Source organism: Canis lupus, unplaced genomic scaffold, assembly GCF_003254725.2.
Source record: "Canis lupus dingo isolate Sandy unplaced genomic scaffold, ASM325472v2 SANDYSCAFF114, whole genome shotgun sequence".
Taxonomy (NCBI): domain Eukaryota; kingdom Metazoa; phylum Chordata; class Mammalia; order Carnivora; family Canidae; genus Canis; species Canis lupus.
Genome location: NW_026019495.1, coordinates 52,109 through 76,098, shown reverse-complemented (window position 1 = coordinate 76,098; position 23,990 = coordinate 52,109). Strand labels below are relative to the sequence as shown.

The window sequence follows — 23,990 nt, the reverse complement described above, 5'->3', positions numbered from 1 at the left end:
CAATCCAGAGGAGCCTAAGAAAACATGAGTACAAATGGAATGGGATATGAGAGATGGTAACTTAGCATAAACTAAGGAATTCTGAATAAAGTATGGTCTTTGGTTAATGAGACTATTTTAATATTGATTCATTAGCTAATATTTGTACTGGACTAATATACCACCACAATCATATCCCTGCCCCACAAAATCCACCCCCACACCATCGGCCCCCAGCAAGGGCCCAGTGCAGCTGCCCCCTGTGGGACATGCTCAGCCTCCCCGGGGTTCTCTGGATACCCTGCTCCCATCAGAAGCTCGATTGTCCCATAGAGAACCCAGGGGTTGCAGGGAGGAGGGAAGGCAAGGATACCCAAAATGGGGGGTGCAGTTGAGTGGTGCAGAGGACACATTGGTCCCTGCCTCCGCCAACTGTCCCTCCTGGAAGGCGGCACACCCTGCACAGGACACCAGCCCCTAACCCAAAGGGACCTGGGCTGACCTGGCCCCGTGCTCTGTGGGGGCTGAGGTGATTTGAGCCCCACCAAGGCCCAACACAAAGACTAATGTGATCCAGGCACCCATGGTCCTGGCTAGCCCTGGATTCAGGCCCCAGGCTGAGTGAGCCCTCTCACAGCTGGATGTGGCCTCCTGGGCCCTGGGTGTGCCCCACAGATCCAGGTCGCTGACCTAGGGCAGGCCGGGGGATCCCGGGACACCCCAGGGTGGGGAGAGGATGGATAGGCTGTTTGGCCCCTCCCGACCCCACACCAGACGGTAGGCTCCTCCAGATATTGGGGCCCCAGAGGGTGTAAGGCCGGGGTCCAACTGCCCTGCGGGTCCCCGTGCAGGAGCCCATGAGCTGAAGGTCCAGGTCATCTCTGCTGTCCTCAGAATAGTCACTCAGGCTGAAATCTCATGACACACGCCCCCACCCGGAGTCCACACGTGCTTCCACGATGTGGACTCTAGCACCCGCCCCCCACCGGGTGTGATTCTTGCCCTCCCCTAAAGGACAGAAAGGTCTCCCTCCCCAGGGGAAGGCGCGCAATAGGCTCTGAGCCCGTTTGCTGTAGAAAGTCAATAAAGTGTTGTGGTGCGAAAATGCACAGCAAGGCCATTTCTGTGTCTCCCAGAACTCTGCATGGGGCGTGGAGAGACACCCAGAGAGGAGGAGGGGGCACCATCCAGACCCCAAACAGATACTGCAGGGGAGCCGCCAGGTACACACAGCTGACGTCCCTCGTGCCTTACAGGGGCGGCCAGTCACCAGGGTCAGGATCCACAGACTTTACTGGGACTCAGGCTCTGCCCCCTGGGCCAGGAGGGGCTGGGACAGAGTGACAGCCAGGGAGCTTCAGGTCACCAGGGTCTGTGCACAGCGACGTGGGAGGTCTGTGCTCCCCCTGTCCAGAGGACCGCAGATGGCTGAGTTACGGGGCACTTCCTCCCCTCCCCGCATCACTGTGCCTGTGTGCCTGGGGCACAGAGGGCCTGTGGGGCGGTCAGCGTGGCCCTGAAAGGATGTCAGGACACCAGGTCCTGGTGTTGTGTCCAAGATTGTAAATCAGGGAAACCACCAAGGAGCCCACACCGATGGAAACTCCCGAGGGTTTCTTTACAAGCTGGAGCTTGGGTCTAATTGCACTGGACACAGCGGAGCAGGGACATGGATCCCGAGACTAAGAGGCATAGCAGCTTTATAGGGGCCAGTGGCACATGGGATATGCAGAAAGTTGCACGATCATGCCGGTCCACACACTTGTGGCCAATTAAATTACACCTTACCTATAGTATCCACTTGAGCTGGCCTATTACTTTGGTCAGAATCATCGCACAGTTTTGGGGGACACAAAGCAGGGTTACATTGTTATGAGCTGATTTCCAATTAGGGTGTGCCCAGCGGCCTGACTAGGGTGGGGCAGCGCCTTAAGCAATAAGCAGGTCATGTAGGGGTCATAGAGGAGGTGGCTGGTGTAGCACAAAATGGAATCAGTTCTGCCCTGCTTGTCCAGGGGTAGGGGATTTTTGTTAACTTTCCTGGGTCCCACACTTGCAGCTCACGAACCTGGGCCACCCTCACCAGGTGGACTCAGTCTGCACACTTTGTGGTGCAGGATCTCTGACACCAGGGTGTGGAGGGCACCCTTCTCGCCCTAGTTAGTAGGGTCTGGGTGAGCATGGGGCTCGCCAGAAGGCCAGGCAGCACAGGGGACCGAGAACCCTAGCCCTGACCCCAACTTGACTCCCACACACAGGCAGCAACAGGGCTCTCCACCATGGGCAGCTCCTCATTATCTCCCCAGGCAACGCTAAGGTCTGGCTCCCTGCTGGAGGCATCTGGGAGAAGAGAAGCAGCCAGCTCTCAGCGGGACCCCCTGCCGGACATGGGAATTTGGCCCAGTCGGACCTTCCAGGTCAGCTGACCCTCTAGTGGAAAGTCACTGCAGGAGCGAGCCCCGAGTTGGCAAGGAGAACCCAGCTATCTGCCCAGCGACAGCACCAGAAATGATGTTGTGCCAACCATTTCGGAATTTGGGTGACCCAGCCAGAGGATCAGATAGCTGCACTTGATATCTGCATGTGATAGACACACACAACCTAAAACCAACAAAAGTCCGAATCCCCCCAATGTTGTCAAACAGCAGCCGGATGGTTACATACACCACGCTGTGGTCCCCAATAGGATACATGGAAGACGCTATAAACCATGACTGCAGAGGTACTGGAGGCACGGAGATGTGCCTGCTGGGCTTCAAAAAGGAGCACAGAGAGGCAGGAAGCATCCTACAGAGGGGGTGCCCCTCCTAGGAAAGGACACCAGGTCCCTGTGAAGGCTACGGATGGTGAAATCTGTCCTCCTCTCTTTCAGCTTCTGGTTTTCCTCCTCTTTTCTTCTTCCTAATTCTAGTTTAGCCTCCACCCTGCATCCAAGACAATGACCAAAGAGGCTTCGTTATGACACCCTGTCCTAAAAGGAGGCCGAGCTCTTGCTACCGGGTTCAGAAATGGTCATTGCCTAAGTGTATGCTGATCCCCCTAACTCGTGGCTTCACGGCTCTTGTCTCCCTGCAGAACGAGGGGAACCACAGGTCTTACAATGAAAGACGCCCACTTCCACTCGGGCGAGACTATCCCTTGTGGAGGACGGCATCTGGGCCAAGTAGTGCAAGCGGGGCAATCAAGAATAGTTCGCAGGTGAGACATAAGCAAACACTTACCTTTGATGTCATGCTTTATTTGTTCATCCATTTATTATTTGTTAAATATTTTCGTTTCATGTCCTCTCTATACCCAACATGGAGTTCAAACTCACAACCCTGAGATCAAGATCCCCCAACCAGGCCAGCCAGGCACCCCAGTGCCATGTTTCATAACTCTTTGCTTCCTTGTCTATCTCTGCATCGAACTGGAACATTAAGTCCTGGACGGGAAGCTTTAGTTACCTCCGAATCCTAGAACGTTCTCACTGTATCCCATTCCTAGATTGACATTTACCATTGAATAGCACTTTAAATAAATAGTAAAATAACTACTACAGTAAAGGAAATTGTCAACTTTTCACGTGTGTGGGCCCTGCTCCCTGGCTCCCAGGGAAGCTATGATTTCTTTCACATTGATCAGGTCCAAATGACTCCACCACACCTCAAAGCGTGGGCTCAGTTTCTGCCCTGACACATGGAAGACCCCTGCTTCAATTAACATGTATCAATCAATCAAAGAGAGCCTGACCTGGCTCTGTGTGGTTCGTAAGAACATGGGACTCTTGTTCTTCGGGTAGCAAGTTCAAGCCCCATGTTGGCTGTAGAGATTACAGAAAAATAAAATCTTAAAAAAAAATCAATCAGTTGATCTTGGGGAAACAGAGCCCCAGATCCCACAAGGGCAGAGAGCCAACTGACGAATCTATGCACAATATTATAAGCAGCAGTGCACAAAATCTGAACTTTCAGAAGTCTCCTAGCATGGGGAACACACCAGACTTAAGGTGTTCAGGTGGAGAAGTGGGGGGCAGTCCCTGGAGCAACAGGGCGGGTTCAGGATCCCAGGGGTCCCAAGGACGGTGGTGCCAACTGTTCCCAGGCACAGGAGCAGGAACCCGGCTGAGAGCAGCAGGACTCGGGCCAGCTGTCTGCCCTGTGTGGCCATAAGCTGCAAATCCCTGTGCAGTCATGGGGCCCAGTTCCTGGGACCGGCCAGCAAAGGCCAGGAGTGCGAGGACACCCTCCCAGGCAGGAAGAGCACAGGTCTTCACCAGGGCAGCCCCTAAAATTTGGAGTTTTAAAATTCAGTCACTTGTCTGTGGGGAGGCTGAGAAAATTGAGGCCGTTCCACATTAACTTCACTGTTAGCGCAAGTACTGCCATCCCAGGACCCTGTGAATAAGAGCTAAAATTTACATTACTTCAGTTACAGGAAAAAAAGAAAAAAACAGCTTACAGCTTAAGGTCCCAGAAAGCCCCATATTAGAATGAGAACAGAGCTCAATGCCCTTTTTTTTAATTTATTTTTTATTGGTGTTCAATTTACTAACATACAGAATAACCCCCCAGTGCCCGTCACCCATTCACTCCCACCCCCGCCCTCTCCTCCCTTCTACCTACCCCTAGTTCGTTTGAAGGCCTTATATCAAAATGTAAACAGAACTGAAGGAATTGCTCCAGCCCTTCTGGAGGACCCTGAGACCAGCCCTTAAAACTAAGCTAAAACCCACCTCGCGGTCCAAGTCCCTGCTCCGCTGTGTGGGGTATACTTGGACCCAATCTCGAGTTTGTAAATCAACCCTCGTGTGTTTGCATCCGTGTCGGCTCCTAGGTTGTTTCTCCGATTCGCAATCTTGGGCACAACACCCCCAAGTCCCCTCCCCACCTGGGCTGATCCCCTGTCCCCTCCCACCCAGGCTGACCCTCAGTCACCTCCCGCCCACAGCAGCTCGCCACAGCCCCTCACAGAGGTCCCACGGCCACGGTGGGCACTCTGGCCATCCCCAGCCTCCCAGGAGAAGAAAGGAGGTTTCGGCAGGACACACTCCCATGGTGGCCCCAGGGCTCCCTGCCTAGGATGGCAGCTGGTGACAGGCCGGTGTCTGTGTCCCTGATGCCGGCTCCTCCTCCCTGGTTTTCCCACAGGAAATGAAGGAGGAGGCCTCGTCTCCTCCAGGGACATCACGCAGATAGACCTGGACATCAACAGTTGTTCGGCAGCCAAATCATGTTTGGGACTGCTAGAGGGTGGGGTGAGGCTGCTGAGCCAGGGGGCTTCAGGGCCCATGGGCCCTGGCCCTGGAAGGGATGTCAGGACACCAGGCCCTGGTGCTGTGCCCAAGATTGTAAATCAGGGAAACCACCAAGGTGCCCACACTGATGCAAACTCCCGAGGGTTTCTTTACAAGCTGGATCTTGGGTCCAAGTGCACCCGACACAGAGGAGTAGGGACTTGGACACCGAGACTAAGAGGCATAGCAGCTTTATAGGAGCCTATATTATAAGGGAATACTATGAAAGATTATACGCTAACATACTGGGAGACCTGGAGGAAATGGACAAATCCCTAGAAATGTGCAAACGAGCTGAACTGAAATAGGAAGAAATAGATAATGTGAACAGACCCATAACTAGCAAAGGAATTGAATCAGCAAGGCATCTGGGAGCCTCAATGGTTGAGCATCTGCTTTGGCTCAGGTCATGATCCCGGGGTCCTGGGGGATCAAGTCCCATATCAGGCTCCCCACATGGAGCCTCATTTTCCCTCTGCCTATACCTCTGCCTCTCTGTGTCTCTCATGAATACATAAATAAAATCTTTAAACAAGAAAAAAGATGAAAAGATGAGAAAGGACCCAAATAAAATCACATATGAGAAAAGAGAAATAACATCCAACACTAGAGAAATACAAACGATTATAAGAGAACATTAAGAAAAAATATATGCCAGCAACCTAGAACCTGGAAGAAATAGATCAATTCCTGGAAATATATAACATAGCAAAAATGATAAAGGAAGAAATAAGAAACTTGAACACACAGATAACAGGCAGAGAAATTGAATCAGCAATCAAGAATCTCCCAACAGGAGACGCTTAGATCAATAGAATAGAATGGAAAGCCGAAACAAGATACAAACCTGTAACTCTCTGATCCATTAATCGACAACAAGGCAGGAAGGAATATCCAATGGCACAAAGACAGTCTCTTCAACAAACCCTAACCTTGACCCCAGGATAAGAACAAATGGTGTTGGGAAAACCAGGCAGCCACATGCAGAAGAATGAAACTGGACCACTTTCTTACACCATATATATAAAAAATAAATTCAAAATGGATGAAAGACCTAAATGTGAGACCTGAAACCAATCAAAGAAGAAAAGATAGGCAGCAACGTCTTTGACATTGGCCACTGGATTTTCTTTCTATATATTCCTCTGAGGTGAGGGAACAAAAGCAAAAATACTATTGGGACTTCATCAAATTGAAAAGCTTCCGCAAAGTGAAGGAAACAACCAAAGCTAAAAGGCAACATATAAAATGAAAGGAGACATTGGTAAACAACACATCCAATGAAGAGTTAGTATGCAAAACACATAAAGGAAATATAAATCTCAAGATCCTAAAAACAAATCATGCAACTGGAAATGGGCAGAAAAATGAATGGACTTTGTCTCTGACAAGACAGCCAGAAGGCCACCAGACACACGGAAAGACAATAAGCGTCACCCATCATCAGGGAAATGCAAATCAAAACCACAGGGATATGTCACCTGAGAGCTGTCATAATGGCTAAAATTAACAACTCAAGAAAAAACAGGTGTTGGTGAGGCTATGGAGAAGGGGTAGCCCACTTACACTCCTGGTGGGCATGCGAACAGATGTAGCCACTGTGGAAAACAGTGTGGAGGGTCCTCGATAAGTTAAAAAAAAGGGGATCCCTGGGTGGTGCAGTGGTTTGGTGCCTGTCTTTGGCCCAGGGCGTGATCCTGGAGACCTGGGATCGAATCCCACATCGGGCTCCCGGTGCATGGAGCCTGCTTCTCCCTCTACCTGTGTCTCTGCCTCTCTCTCTGTGACATTCATAAAAAAATTTTTAAAAAAAGAAGTTAAAAATAGAGCTAACATACGATTCCAAAATAGCAGAGTTGGGTATTTACCCCTAGGATACAAAAGTACTTTAGAAGATTCGAGGAGGGACACGCAGCCCAGTGTTTGTAGCAGCGTTATCAACAACAGCCAAACTGTGGATACAGGCCTATGTCCATCGGCAGATGAATGGGCAGAGATAATGTGGTAAATATACACACTGTGACATCACTCGGTCATCAGAAGGGATGAAATGAAGCCATTTACAATGACGTGGAAGGAGTGGAAAGGATTTATGCTAAATGAACTCAGTCAGAGAAAGATAGATACCAAATACCATACAATTGCATTCACATGTGAATTTTAAGAAACCAAACAAACTGGCAAAGGGGCGCAGGGAGCTGAGAGAAGCAAACCAAGATACCCACTCTTAACCACAGAGAATAAACTAATAAATATCAGAGGAAGGTGGGGGGATGGGGAATCAGGGGATAGGGACAGTGGAGGGCACCTGTGACCAGTACCAGGTGTTGTATCCAAGGGTTGAATCACTAAGTGGCAAACCTGAAAATATATCATACTGTGTTTACAAACAGGAATTGAAGTAAAACTTTAAAATAATAATTGGTAGTATTGATAAAACATGTGCGCACTAGAGATAAAGGGATCCCTGGGTGGCGCAGCGGTTTGGCGCCTGCCTTTGGCCCAGGGTGCGATCCTGGAGACCCGGTATCGAATCCCACATCGGGCTGCCCGGTGCATGGAGCCTGCTTCTCCCTCTGCCTGTGTCTCTGCCTCTCTCTCTTTCTCTCTCTGTGACTATCATAAATAAATAAAAAAATTAAAAAAACATGTGCGCACTAGAGATAAAATCCGAAAGGAAACTAAAAATCCAAAGAAAGAGTCTTTAGAGCCACAAATCCCCTCCTTAGCTCAGCTCGGGAGAAGCCTGCCATGTCTTTTCTCACCTCAGCAGAAGCCTGGATTTTGATTCTATGGGGAGGTCACTGACTTGGTGGAGTCAGGCTATCTTTGAACCCAAAACCTAAATAGAGTACATAAAACTAAACTGCCCAAGATAGTAGGAGTCCCAGCGAAGGCACATGCCAAGACCCAAACTCTAACCATACACAGACATAACCCTAACCCTACACTTAATCCTAATGTTAACCTAAACCTTAAACAAGACCCATCACTAATCGACAACCAAACACAAACCCCAAGACCAAAACACATTCACTGAACCTTCCTGCCAACCCTCACCCTAACTCCTAAACCTATTCTAAACCCTTATCCCTGACCTCTATCTTAAATCTAACCCTAACCTCTAACCCTAACCTTAACTTAATGTACTCAAATCCTATTCCTAACCTTAACCTGTACCCTAACCCTAACCCTCTAATACTAATCCTATCTCATACCCCAAACAGCACTCTAACCTGTACCCTAAAACTAACTCCTAAACCACTCCCTAAACCTGTCTCTTACCCTTTTCCAAAACCGTAACCTGACCCTGACCTGACCCTAATCCCTAACTAAACACTAACCCTAACCCTAGCCCTAACCCCTATCCTAAACCTAACCCTCGCCCTATCCCTAAACCTAGCCCTAACTTTTACCCTAACCCCTAACACTTACCCCTAACCCTAACTCACACCCTAACCCCTAACCCTAACTGCAAACCTAAGCCCAACCCTAACTGTAAGCATAACCCTAACCCCACCTCTAAACCTCCTGTCCTAATCCCTAAAGCCCAAACCCTAAACCTAACTCTAAATCCTGTTGCTAACCCTAACCCCGTTCCCTAATCCTTAACCCCCATCCTAACTCCTAACCACTGACCCTTACCCTTATCCCTCACCCTAACCTGTAATCCGTAACCATAAGCTTAATCACAAACACCTAACATCTAACCTAAGCCTAACCACCAACTGCCTCCCCTCCCCTGACCCTACCATTCATTCTACCCATTCACTTACCCTGTGGTTCTGAGGAGTCCCTTCTGATGTGGACGTGGCCCCCAACGGCGCCTCCAGAGTCCTCCAGGGGGTCCTGAGGAAGCAGGGCTCCTGTGAGTGCGGACGTGGCCCCACGTCTTCCTGAGTCATAGTCAGCGGGTCCTGAGGACGCTGGGTCTCCTGTCACTGTGGACTATGCCTCACATCATCTGGAAGCCTCACAGCAGGTCTTCAGGTGGCCAGGGGCTCCTTTCAGCCTGGACATGGCCCCACATCCCCCAGAAAACTCACCGTGCGTCCTGAGGAGCTGTGGGCTTCTATCAGCATAGACGCAGCCCTATATTTCCCAAAGCCAAAGTGCAGGGCCTGAGGAGGACGGGGGTCCTGTAAGTGTTGAGGTGGCCCCACATTTTCTTCAAGCCTCACCATAAGACCTGAGGATGCTGGGGGCTCCTGTCAGCATAGATGTGGCCCCAAATCTTCCCAAACCTTCACAGTGGGTCCTGAGGAGGCTGGAGACTCCTGTCAGTGTGGATGCGGCACCCACATTTTTCTTAGGCCTCACCACAGGCCTGACAAGGCTGGGGTCTTCTGTCTGCATGGACGCATCTCATATTTCCTCAAGTCAACACCGGGGGTACTAAGGAGTCAGCATCCTGTTGTGTCGAAGTGACACAACGTCCTCCCGAAGTGTCACCGAGGGTTCTGAGGAGGCCGGGGCTCCTGTCACCGTGAATGCGGCCCCCATCTTCCAGAAGCCTCAACTTATGTCCTGAGGTGGCCCAGGGGCTCCTGTCAGCGTGGATACAGGCCCACATCTTCCTGAAGCCTCCCCGTGGGTCCTGAGGAGGCCCAGGGGCTCCTTTCAGTGTGGATGCGAGCCCACAATTTCCTGAAGCTGTGGCTCATCAGGGTGCACACGTCCCCACGTCCTCCTCAGGCCTCCCCAGCACAGGCTGGCTCCTGATAGTGCAGGCAGAGGAGGCCTACTGCACATTCATGCCCGCTGGGTTGGGCCTGGGCTCAGGCGCCCCCTGCGGGACGCTCAGGCGCTGCAGGAGGCTGTGCAGGAGGCAGCGGGCGCTCCAGGGGACGCACCTGCCTTCTTCCAGGCTCCAGCTGTGGCCTGTTAGCTTCGGAAACGTCTCACTGAAACGGAGCCCTACACCCGGCTTCCTCAGAAATACTTAAGGACAAGGAATTGGAGCCCACAGGACGCGAAATGAAATGTGGACCAGACTTTTACCATGTCCCGCAAAACTCACTCAACCCTCTTCCACTGTGGGCGAGACTGCGTGCTGGTGCAGACACCCTGGAAACAGTGTGGAGGCTCCTCAGGAAGTTACAAATAGAGCCGCCCTGCGACCAGCAGGTGAACAGCCTGAACTCACTTCAAAGGTACAGATGCAGTGAGACCAGGACACCTGCACCCCAATGTCCACAGCAGCCGGGTCCACAGTAGCCACACTGTGGCAGGAGCCTCGGTGCCCTGTGGCAGATGATGGATAAAAAGGATGGGAGATAGATGATGGTCACAGACAGAGGAATGGCACTCAGCTATCAAAGAGAATGAAATCTTGCCATTTGCAATGATGTGGATAGAACTAGAGGGATCATGTTAAATGAAATAAGTCAGTCAGGAAAGAGAATGACCGTGTGGTGTCATTCATAGGTGGAATTAAAGAAGCAAAGCAGATAACAACTGTGAAGGGAAGGAACAACAAATAAGATGAAAACCGATGCAGGAAATACAGACTCTTAATGATAGGAAACAAACTGATGGTCGTTGGAGGCGGGGGGATTAACAGGGGACCGGCATGAAGGAGGGCACGTGATGTCATGAGCACTGCTGTTATCTCCAACTGGTGAATCCCTGAATTCTTCCTCTGAAAGTATAATACACTATCCATAATTAATTTGGTTTAAATTAAACTAAGTTAAAAAATCAGTTGTATCAGAGCACATTTCCTTCTGGACTCTCTGTTTTGCTCCTTCAGCTTATGCCGGGACCACCCCCCGTGGGACTGGTTTGCCTAAGTAGGCTCCACGCCTCGTCCATGGCCCAGCCCAGAGCTAGAACTCACGACTCCTGAGATCAGGACCGGAGGTGAGGTCAGGAGTTAGATGCTTAACCAACGGAGCCAGTTGGGGGCCCAAGAACCACAATGCTTTATCCTGTGTCTCTGTGACATTGTTTGAAATAGGGAAGTGCTGCGTCCCGCTCTCTCCTGCTCCTCCAGTACTGATTTGCTGTCCGGGGTCATTTGTGGGGGCGGATGGATGTTATGGGTTTTTCTTTTCCTATTTCTAACATCTGCCACCATGATTTTGATAGGAATGACATTGAAACTGAGGGTGGCTTCAGGAAATGCGGACATTTTCACAAGATGAGGCTCCCACCCCACGAGCCCAGGAAGGCCTCCCAGAGACTGGTATGGCTCAGTGCACAAGTCTTGTGCTCCTTTGGTTCAGTCTCATTATTTATTCTCCTTGATGCTCCTGAGAAGAATGAAGTCACGTCCTTCATTTCCTTCCTGAGTGCTCATTGTCGGGACACAGCAAGGCTACTCTGCTCTGTAGGGTCAGTTTGTGTCCCGTGACTTTACTGAACTCACTCCTTAGTTCTAACAGGTTTTGGTGGAGGCTCCAAGGTTTCATGTTTCCAGTACCGCATCTTCAGCATATAGGGACAGTGTGACGTCCCCCTTCCAGGTGTGGAACCTTTGCTGTTTACAGTTTAATGTCCTAGAAAGCCCCACAATAGAATCAAAACTGAGCCCAGGCCAAGGGCAGGAAGCCCCTATTAGAATGAGAACAGAGCTCAATGCCCTTGAAGGCCCCATATCAAAATGTAAAGAGAACTTGAGGAATTGCTCTAGCCCTTCTGGAGGTTCCCGAGACCAGCCCTTAAAACTAAGCAAAAACCCACCTCGGGGTCCAAGTCCCTGCTCCTCTGTGTCAGGCATACTTGGACAGAAGCTCGAGCTTGTAAATAAACCCTCATGTGTTTGCATCGTTGTGGGCTTCTCCGTGCTTTCTCAGATTCGCAATCTTGGGCACAACAGTCTGAGATAAGAAAACAAAACCAAAAGCAGTTCGGACGTGGGCAAAGTGAAAGCAGGGTTCTGAGAGATGCGCTTGGGGCTCTTCTGTGGAGGGCCTGCAGACTGGGGGGTGGGATGCTTAGCCCCAGAACCAGAGGACCCAGCGTCCCCACCTGCATCACACCAAACAGCGCTGAGTCTCAGGGAGCAGCACAGCGCCACCCGCTGGAGGCCAGAGGCAATGAAGACCACCCCGCCCCTGACCCCGCAGGTGCATCTCCCAGGCAGATGTGCACCTGACAATCAGCGCCATGGGCCATCCCCAGACCCCGCACAGACCACTCGCTGCCACCAAGTTGTCGGACCACAGAGGATGCAGATCCTCAGCGCCGCCTGGAAAGTAGGGTCTAGCTTCCTTTGTACTTTGTGCTTTATTATCATTTATTTTCTTTGATTCTATTTTATTAATTGCCTTATTTTATTTTTTATGTATGTACCTTATATATTTCTTATTTTTACTTTCATGGAACTTTAATTTTGTTTGTTATTTTGGGATTTAGAATCTTTTAACAAGGAGGCCAAAATAATCTAGTGGTTTTTTGGGGGAGGGCAGTTGTTATTGTTTTTCTTGGTTTTTCTTTTTCTTCCTTCTTTCTTTTCTGGAAAAAGTAATGAGATCAAGAAATTCACCTCCATAAAATAACATGAGGTAGTACTCACAGCCAGGAAGTCCATCAATACAAATATATGATGTCTAACTACAGTTTAAAACAATGATTATAAAGATAGCATCTGGGCTGGAAAAAGAGCACAGAAGAAAACTAGAGAATCCCTTACAGTAGAAATAGAAGAACTAAAATTTAGTCAGGCAAACGTTAAAAATGCTATAAATGAGATGCAGTCCCAAGTGGAAGCCTTAAAAACAAGGAAAGTTATGGACCACAGAGGCAGACTTAGGGAACTCAGCCACTTATTAAAACAATAACATTCATATCATAGGAGACTCAGAAGATCAAGGGAGAGAAAAGGTGGGCCTTACTCATCGAATAGAAACGACAGATACCCACCATTTGCTTCAAGGTGGATGTAACTGGAAGGTATTATGCTGAGTGAAGTAAGTCAATCGAAGAAGGACAAACATTGTATGTTCTCATTCACTTGGGGAATATAAATAATAGTGAAAGGGAATATAGGGGAAGGGAGAAGAAATGTGTGGGAAATATCAGAAAGGGAGACAGAACATAAAGACTCCTACTCTGGGAAACGAACTAGGGGTGATGGAAGGGGAGGAGGGCAGGGGTCCGTGTGAATGGGTGATGGGCACTGAGGGGGGGCAATTGACGGGATGAGCACTGAGTGTTATTCTATATGTTGTCAAATTGAACACCAATAAAAAGTAAATATATTATTTTAAAAAAAGAAAGAAAGAGGGAAAGAAAGAAATAGTGGCACCTGGGTGGCTCAGTCAGGTAAGCTTCTGCCTTAAGTCAGATCATGATCCAGGTCCCAAGGAAGGCTCACGGTTCAGCAGGGAACCTGCTTCTCCCTCTCCCTCTGCCCCTGTCACTCATGGTTTTTCTCTCCTCTCTCTCTCAAATAAATAAATAACATCTTTGAAAAAGAAAAAAAAACCCACAAGAAGAGAAATCTCCCATGTAGAAGAATTTCAAACAATTTGTGCAGACATTCCACCTTCAAGTTGATGAGCATAGCTTCCCACTCTTAGGTGTGGAATACACATAGTAACTTCCTTCTACAGAATATATTATGAAAAACTTAAAATAACAATGATAATATAATAATAATAATAATAATAATAAAGAAGAAGAAGAAGAATCATCATCATCACTTAACTATGGGAAAAGATGACAAATACTACCTCAGCAAGATGATCAGATCGATACCAAGTCTGATAAATCATGTTGATAGTATATATCCTTTATATGATATAATGAAAATGGCAGTATATCTCTGTATATAATCCGCAAAAAAACTTCAATCATGAGATAAACAACAGACATGTCCCAACTGAAGGAAATTTTACCAAATACTCTACTTCTCAAAGTGTTCCAGGGCAACAACAACAAGGGAAGGCTGAAAGAATGTCACAATCCAGAGGAGCGTAAGAAAACAGGAGGACAAATAGAATGTGATATGAGGGATGGTAACTTAGCAAAAACTAAGGAAATCTGAATAAAGTATGGTCTTTGGTTAATGCGACTACTTTAATATTGATTCATTAGCTAATATTTGTACCATACAAGATATCAATAAATGGAGAAATTGAGTGCAAGTGCATGCGAATGCTCTGTACTATCTTCTCAATTTCCCTATAAATCTTTCTTGTTTTCCTAATAAATAAGATTTATTTTGAAAATTGACTTAAATGAATCAGGCTCCAAGTGTAAAGACATTTTAAGAATAGTTTAATTAACTTTTGCCTTATTCTTAAAGACTTCCTTCGATGGGAACAAAGTAAGAAGTTTATATCAGAAGGAAAGAAAAACACTTATGAACACGTATAATTCCTCCTCAACCTGAAAAGCAGGAACGGATAACAAATAGCAAAAATCAGATAAAAATACTTCTAGTATAATAGACACCATATTGCAAGGGCATTTAAAATTAGTAATGCATAACATTTATTTCCTTGACATTTGTCTTCCAAAGAGTTCACAGTGTTTCAGTGTCAGTTGAAACAGGGGAAGAATCTCAGGGAAGAATCCTTCACATAATAATAAGACCATTGGTAATAATGTCTCTCAGTTCTTTCCAAATCCATAAAGATGCATTTCCTGATGAGTGAGCTGTGAAGAAAGAGATGAAAAACCCTCATCCCTCTGAATTACTTGTGTCAGAATATTTTAAGCATAGTACTACGGATAGTAAATTATCCTTATTAACAGGAAATACATCTCAGATTGGAATCTGAGCAATCAGATAGGCAGAGAACAAAGGCTTTGACTGGCTCTTCAACTATAAAGATAAAGGAGAGCTTTTGTATGTACAAAGTCAGTTGTCAAGATAGCCTTAGGGAATAAGAGTCTGCAGCATCGAATCCAGCTGCACAGCCGGGATGACCGCACCCCAGCTCTTCCTGATCCCAAATCCCTGGTCCTGTCCCCCAACACAGGCTGCCACGCTGTGGTCATTTGCAATTTCTCTCTCAGGAGCTCTGGGGAAGGGGGAAGGAGCAAGATAGGATGGGACGGGACTCAAGTAGGCTGAGAAAATGAAGGCCTTTCCACTTTAAGTTCAGCGTTTGAACATGTCAAGCCATCCCAGGCCACTGTGAAGAAGAGCTGAAATTTACATGCCTACAGTTACAGGAAAAAAACAAAAGTTTACAGCTTAATGTCCTAGAAAGCCCCACATTAGAATAAGAACTGAGCCCATGCCAAGGGCTGGAGGCGTCTATTAGAATGAGAACAGAGGTCAATGCTCTTGAAGGCCCCATATCAAAATGTAAACAGAACTTGAGGAATTACTCCAGCCATTCTGGAGGTCCCCGAGACAAGCCCTTAAAAGCAAAACACCACCTCGGGGTCCAAGTCCCTGCTCCACTGTGTTGGGTGTACTTGGACGCAAGCTCGAGTTTGGAAATCAACCCTTGTGTGTTTGCATCAGTGTCAGCTCTGTAGTGGTTTCTTGGATTCGCAATCTTGGGCACAACACCCCCATGTCCCCTCCTACCTGGGCTGAACCCCTATGCCATCCCACCCAGGATGACCCTCAGTCACCTCCCCGCCCACAACAGGTGTGCACAGGCCCTCACACAGGTCCCATGGGCACGGATGGCACTCCTGCCATCCCCAGCCTCCCAGAGGAAGGAAGGAGGTTCTGCATGACACACTCGCATGGTTGCCCCAGGGCTCCCTGCTCAGCACGGCAGCTTGTGACATGTCGGGGTCTGTGTCCCTGATGCCTGCATCCCATCCTTGGTTTTCCCACAGTAAATGAAAGAGGAGGCCCTTGTCTCCTCCTAGGACATCACGGAGGTAGACTTGGACGTCAACAGGACGTTCAGCAGTCACATCATGTTTTGATACTACTACAGGGTAGGGTGAGGCTGAGGGGCCAGGGGGGATCGGGCTCCGGGGGAAGACCAGGGGTTTCTGGGTAGGAAACACGGGGCTTCTGAGGTCGGGGGAAGAATAGAAGCCAACAACACATGGCTGCATGGTAAGGTGCTGGGGATGACCCCCGTGACCCCTCCCCCGGAGTCTTGGGGATGAGGAGGCCACTAGGATGGGGCCTCCAGGGGATGCCATGTGAGCTGAAAACCAAAGGGGTGAGGGACGGCCCCCTGAAAAGCAGGGGTTGGGGGTGCGGGCCGTGGGGGTCAGTAAGGGGACAAGGGGGCAGGGTGCATGGCTGTGACTGGAGGAGGACACACATCGATCTGATGAGGGTCGGACGGGTCAGGGTGACACCCCCTCTCGGTGCTTTATATATTTCTAAATTCTATGCATTGAATTTGAGACAATTTGCAATTTGTAAACATACATAGTATGATGACCTGAGATATTGTCCCCGGTCCAGACAGAGCCCTGCACTGACCACACGGGGCCCCAGGGGCAAGTGTCACAGCAAACCCCAGACCGGGGTCACCTTTTTCTGTAGATTTACCCTGTGGATCTTAGATAAAGGGTTTGCCGTGTGTCTGCCAGCCCCCCCACTCCATCCCATTTCCCAGACCCACACCATCCCCTAACATCATCATCCCCCATGGCGTAACCCCTACACCATCCCCCTCACACAGACACAGCCTCACACAATCCCCACCCACACTATACCCCAACACAGTCTCCCCTACACCATCCCCCACACTCTACCACCATCATACCCGTGCCCCCACACCATCCACCACCACACCATCGTCCCTGAGCAAGGACCCGATGCAGCTGCCCCCTGTGGGACATGCTCAGCCTCCCCAGGGTTCTATGGATACCCTGCTCCCATCAGAACCCCAGGTGTCCCATAGAGTACACAGGGTTGGCAGGGAGGAGGGAAAACAGGGAGCCCCCAACAGGGTGTGTGCAGGTGAGTGGTGCAGAGGACCCACTGTGCCCTGCCACGCCCACTGTCCCTCCTGGAGCGTGGCACAACCTGCACAGGACACCAGCCCCTAACCTAGAGGAACCTGGGCTGACTGGGCGCCAGGCTCCGGGGGGTTGGGTTGATTTGAGCTCCCACCAGGCCCAACACAAAGACTAATGGGATCCAGCCCCCCATAGCCCTGGCCAGCCCTGGATTCTGGCCCCGGTATGAGCAAGCCTTCTCACAGTTGGATGTGGCCTCCTGGGCACTGGGCGTGCACCCACAGATCCAGGTCGCTGACCTAGGGCAGACCGGGGTATCCCGGTACACCCCAGGGTGGGGAGTGGAGGGGTAGGTCGGTGGGCCCCACCCACACCCACACCAGGAGGCAGGCTCCTACAGGTGCTGGGGCCCCAGGGGTCCCGAGGCTGGGGTCCAGCTGCCCTGCAGGGATGCAGCCCAGGAGCCCATGAGCTGCAGTTCCAGGTCAGCTCTGCTGTCCTCAGAACCGTCACTCAGGCTGAAACCTCAGGACACACACCTCCAACCACAGTCCACACATGCTCCCAGGTGGGGGACTCCAGCACTCGCCCCCCCCACTCCGTGTGATTCTTGCTCTCCCCTAAGACAGAAGGGTCTCCTTCCCCAGGGGAAGGCGCGCACCCTCTGCTCTGAGCCTGTTTGCTGTAGAAAGTCAATAAATTGTTGTGGTGCAAAAATGCACAACCAGCCCGTTTCTGTGTCTCCCAGAACTCTGTGCATGGGGCGTGGAGAGACCCACAGTGAGGAGGAGGGGGCACCACTGAGGCCCCAACCAGCCCATGCAGGGGTGCCGCTAGGCACACACAGCTGACGTCCCCACGTGCCATCCAGGGGCGGCCGGACGCCAGGGTCAGGCCTCACAGACTTTACTCGGACTCAGCCTGTGCCCCGTGGGCCAGAATGGGCGGGAGAGTGTGACAGCCAGGGAGCCTCAGGTCACCAGGGTCTGTGCAAAGTGACCTGAGAGGTCACTGCTCCCTCTGTCCAGGGGGCCGGGGCTGGCCGGATTCCGGGGCACTTTCTCCCTCCCCGCATCCCTGTGTCTGGGTGCCTGGGGCACAGAGGGCCTGCGGGGTGGTCAGCGTGGCCATGGAAGTGATTTCAGGACAGCAGGCCCTTGTGTTGTGCCCAAGATTGCGAATCCAAGAAACCACCAAGGAGCTGACACCAATGCAAACTCCCGAGGATTTCTTTACAAGCTGGAGCCCCCACTGGGACCAACCAAAAGTTGGTCCAAGTGCACCAGACACATTGCAGCAGGGACTTGGACCCTGAGACTAAGAGGCGAGGCAGCTTTATAGGGGCCAGTGGACCATGGGATATGCAGAAATTTGCACAGTCATGTCGGTCCACATGTAGGTGGCCGATTGAATTACACCTTACCCTATAGTATCCACTTGAGCTGGTCTATTACTTTGGTCAGAATCGCTGCGGGGTTTTGGGGGGCACAAAGCACGGTTACATTGTTATGAGCAGATTTCCGATTAGGGTGTGCCCAGCGGAATGACTAGGGTGGGGCAGCACCTTAAGCCATAAGCAGGTCATTTGGGGGTCATAAGGGAGGTGGCGGATGTAGCACAAAATTGAATCACTCCTGCTCTGCTTGTCCAGGGGTAGGGGATTTTTGTTAAATTTCCTGGGTCCCACACTTGCAGCTCATCCACCTGGACCACCCTCACCAGGTGGACTCAGCGTGAACACCTTTTGGTGCTGGATCTCTCACACCAACGTGTGGAGCGCACCCTCCTTGCCCGAGTGAGTAGGGGCTGGGTGAGCATGGGGCTCGGCTTGAAGGCCAGTCAGCACAGGGGAACAAGGAACCCTAGCCCCATCCCCACTCTGACTCCCACATACAGGCAGCCTCATGGCTCCCCACCATGGGCAGCCGGTTCCTCAGGAGCTCCCCCCAAGGGTGGCCCGAATGTCTGGCTCCCTGCTGGAGAGGCATTGGGGAGAAGAGAAGCAGCCGGCGCTCGGCAGGACCCACTGCCAGACATGGGAATGTGGCCGAGCCGGACCTTCCAGCTCAGCTGACTCTCCAGCAGAAAGACACTGCATGAGCGAGCCCCGGGGTGGACAGGAGAGCCCAGCTAGCCACCCAGCGCCAGCACCAGAAATGATGTTGTGCCAACCATTTCCGGGTTTTGGGTTACCCAGCCAGAGGATACGATAGCTGCATGTGATAGCTGCATGGGATAGACACACACACACCCAAACCAACAAAAGTCAGAATCCCCCAATGTTGTCAAACAGCAGCCGGATGGTTACATACACCACGCTGTGATCCCCAATAGGATACATGGAAGACGCTATAAACCACGACTGCAGACGTGCTGAAGGCACGGAGATGTGCCTGCTGGGTTCCAACAAGGGCACAGAGGGGAAGGAAGCATCCTACGGACGGGGGGTCCCTGCTAGGAAAGGACACCAGTTCCCTGTGAAGGTTACAGAGGGTGAAATCTCTCCTTCTCTCTTTGTGCTTCTGGTTTTCCTCCTACATGCCATTTTCCTCAATCATATTAGAAAGAATTTATTTTAGGTTTTTAAATTTCTTTTTATTGGAGTCCAATTTGTATGAATTCTTCTTTCAGCATGGATGTCATTCAGGAGAGAAGGAGAGATAAAGATTTTCCTAGACAGGCAACATATAAAGGAGTTCATGACCACTTAATCAGTCCAGTAAGGAATTTTAAGAGGGACTCTTCTAGTGGGGGAAAAAAAGAGACCAAAAGAAACATAGACTAGAAAGGACCGGGGAAAGTCACTGGAAACACCATCTCTTCCGGAAACACAAAGGCACAAAGTTCATATCTTTGAATAATCACTCTGAATGCTGATAGACTAAATGCTCCAATCAAAGGTATAGGGTATCAGAGTGGCTTAAAAAACAGGATCCGGTATGCCTGGGTGGCTCAGGGGTTGAGCCTCTGCCTTTGACTCAGGGTGTGATCCTGGAGTCTGGGATCAAGTCCCATATTCTGCTCCTGGTGGGGAGCCTACTTCTCTCACTGCCTAATTTTCTGCCTCTCTCTCTCTCTCTTTCTCTCTCTCTCCCTCACTCTCTCATTTTAATCGTTATTAAAAAAACAAGATCCATCTGTATGCTGCCTACAAGATGCTCACATTAGACTTATAGACACCAGGAGATTGAAAGTCAGAGGATGGAAAATCATCTATCATACTAATGGATATCAAAAGAAAGCTGGAGGACCCATACTTATATCAGACAAACGAGATTTGAAACCAAACCCTAGGGGACACCTGGTGGCTCAGTGGTTGAGCATCTGCCTTCGGCTCAGGGGGTGATCCTGGGATCCCAGGATCAAGTCCCACATCGGCCTCCATTTGTGGACCCTGCTTTTCCCTCTGCCTATGTTTCAGCCTCTGCTTCTTTGTGTATCTCTCATGAATAAATAAATAAAATATTTAATTTTCAAAAAAGAAAAAACAAATACTGTGAGAAGAGATGAAGAAGGGCATTATTTCATAATTAAAAAGACTCTTAAAATTCCCCTTTAAGAAGAAGTTCAGTGGAACAGTCCACAAAAACAAGGACTGAATAGATATCATGATGACACTGAACTCATATCTGTCAATAGTAACTCTGAACGTGAACAGGTTTAATGACCCCATCAAAAGGCGCAGGGTTTCAGACTGGATAAAAAAGCAGGACCCATCTATTTGCTGTCTACAAGAGACTCATTTTAGACAGAAGGACACCTACAGCCTGAAAATAAAAGGTTGGAGAACCATTTACCATTCGAATGGTCCTCAAAAGAAAGCAGGGGTAGCCATCCTTATATCAGATAAACTAAAATTTACCCCAAAGACTGTAGTGAGAGATGAAGAGGGACACTATATCATACTTAAAGGATCTATTCAACAAGAGGACTTAAAAATCCTCAATATATATGCCCCGAATGTGGGAGCTGCCAAATATATCAATTATTAACCAAAGTGAAGAAATACTTAGATAATAATACACTTATACTTGGTGACTTCAATCTAGCTCTTTCTATAATCTATAGGTCTTCTAAGCACAACATCTCCAAGAAACGAGAGCTTTAAATGATACACTGGACCAGATGGATTTCACAGATATCTACAGAACTTTACATCCAAACTCAACTGAATACACACTCTTCTCAAGCGCACATGGAACTTTCTCCAGAATAGACCACATATTGGGTCACAAATCGGGTCTGAACTGATATCAAAAGATTGGGATTGTCCCCTGCATATTCTCAGACCATAATGCCTTGAAATTAGAACTAAATCACAACAAGTTTTGAAGGACCTCAAACACGTGGTGGTTAAGGACCATCCTGCTAAAAGATAAAAGGGTCAACCAGGAAATTAAGGAAGAATTAAAAAGATTCATGGAAGCTAATGAGAATGAAGATACAACCGTTCAAAATCTTTGGGATGCAGCAAAAGCAGTCCTAAGGGGGAAATACATCGCAATACAAGCATCCATTCAAAAACTGGAAAGAACTCAAATACAAAAGCTAACCTTACACATAAAGGAGCTAGAGAAAAAACAGCAAAAGATCCTACACCCAAGAGAAGAAGGGAGTTAATAAAGATTCGAGCAGAACTCAACGAAATCGAGACCAGAAGAACTGTAGAACAGATCAACAGAACCAGGAGTTGGTTCTTTGAAAGAATTAATAAGATAGATAAACCATTAGCCAGCCTTATTAAAAAGAAGAGAGAGAAGACTCAAATTAATAAAATCATGAATGAGAAAGGAGAGATCACTACCAACACCAAGGAAATACAAACGATTTTAAAAACATATTATGAACAGCTATACGCCAATAAATTAGGTAATCTAGAAGAAATGGACGCATTCCTGGAAAGCCACAAACTACCAAAACTGGAACAGGAAGAAATAGAAAACCTGAACAGGCCAATAACCAGGGAGGAAATTGAAGCAGTCATCAAAAACCTCCCAAGACACAAGAGTCCAGGGCCAGATGGCTTCCCAGGGGAATTTTATCAAACGTTTAAAGAAGAAACCATACCTATTCTCCTAAAGCTGTTTGGAAAGATAGAAAGAGATGGAGTACTTCCAAATTCGTTCTATGAGGCCAGCATCACCTTAATTCCAAAACCAGACAGACCCCACCAAAAAGGAGAATTACAGACCAATATCCCTGATGAACATGGATGCAAAAATTCTCAACAAGATACTGGTCAATAGGATCCAACAGTACATTAAAAAAATTATTCACCATGACCAAGTAGGATTTATCCCTGGGACACAAGGCTGGTTCAACACGCGTAAAACAATCAATGTGATTCATCATATCAGCAAGAGAAAAACCAAGAACCATATGATCCTCTCATTGGATGCAGAGAAAGCATTTGACAAAATACAGCATCCATTCCTGATCAAAACTCTTCAGAGCGTAGGGATAGAGGGAACATTCCTCGACATCTTAAAAGCCATCTATGAAAAGCCCACAGCAAATATCATTCTCAATGGGGAAGCACTGGGAGCCTTTCCCCTAAGATCAGGAACAAGACAGGGATGTCCACTCTCACCACTGCTGTTCAACATAGTACTGGAAGTCCTAGCCTCAACAATCACACAACAAAAAGACATTAAAGGCATTCAAATTGGCAAAGAAGTCAAACTCACCCTCTTCGCCGATGACATGATACTCTACATAGAAAACCCAAAAGTCTCCACCCCAAGATTGCTAGAACTCATACAGCAATTCGGTAGCGTGGCAGGATACAAAATCAATGCCCAGAAATCAATGGCATTTCTATACACTAACAATGAGACTGAAGAAAGAGAAATTAAGGAGTCAATCCCATTTACAGTTGCACCCAAAAGCATAAGATACCTAGGAATTAACCTAACCAAAGTGGTGAAGCATCTATACCCTAAACATTATAGAACACTTCTGAAAGAAATTGAGGAAGACACAAAGAGATGGAAAAATATTCCATGCTCATGGATTGGCAGAATTAATATTGTGAAAATGTCAATGTTACCCAGGGCAATATACACGTTTAATGCAATCCCAATTAAAATACCATGGACTTTCTTCAGAGAGTTAGAACAAATTATTTTAAGATTTGTGTGGAATCAGAAAAGACCCCGAATAGCCAGGGGAATTTTAAAAAAGACAACCATATCTGGGGGCATCACAATGCCAGATTTCTTGTTGTACTACAAAGCTGTGGTCATTAAGACAGTGTGGTACTGGCACAAAAACAGACACATAGATCAGTGGAACAGAATAGAGAATCCAGAAGTGGACCCTGAACTTTATGGGCAACTAATATTCGATAAAGGAAGAAAGACTATCCATTGGAAGAAAGACAGTCTCTTCAATAAATGGTGCTGGGAAAATTGGACATCCACATGCAGAAGAATGAAACTAGACCACTCTCTTTCACCATACACAAAGATAAACTCAAAATGGATGAAAGATCTAAATGTGAGACAAGATTCCATCAAAATCCTAGAGAAGAACACAGGCAACACCCTTTTTGAACTCGGCCATAGTAACTTCTTGCAAGATACATCCACAAAGGCAAAAGAAACAAAAGCAAAAATGAACTATTGGGACTTCATCAAGATAAGAAGTTTTTGCACAGCAAAGGATACAGTCAACAAAACTCAAAGACAACCTACAGAATGGGAGAAGATATTTGCAAATGACATATCAGATAAAGGGCTAGTTTCCAAGATCTATAAAGAACTTATTAAACTGAACACCAAAGAAACAAACAATCCAATCATGAAATGGGCAAAAGACATGAACAGAAATCTCACAGAGGAAGACATAGACATGGCCAACATGCATATGAGAAAATGCTCTGCATCACTTGCCA

At 48.2% G+C, this 23,990-nt stretch overlaps 1 long non-coding RNA gene across 1 annotated transcript in view; it reads right to left on the bottom strand.

The window, feature by feature from the left end:
- The window catches only part of LOC118353531 (uncharacterized), a 54,840-nt gene extending 44,473 nt beyond the window's left edge, over positions 1-10,367 (bottom strand). The window contains exon 1 of the long non-coding RNA XR_007409585.1: positions 9,031-10,367. This is a non-coding gene — a long non-coding RNA (uncharacterized LOC118353531). The remainder of the gene's footprint in view (positions 1-9,030) is intronic.
- Between the last annotated feature and the right edge of the window lie 13,623 nt (positions 10,368-23,990).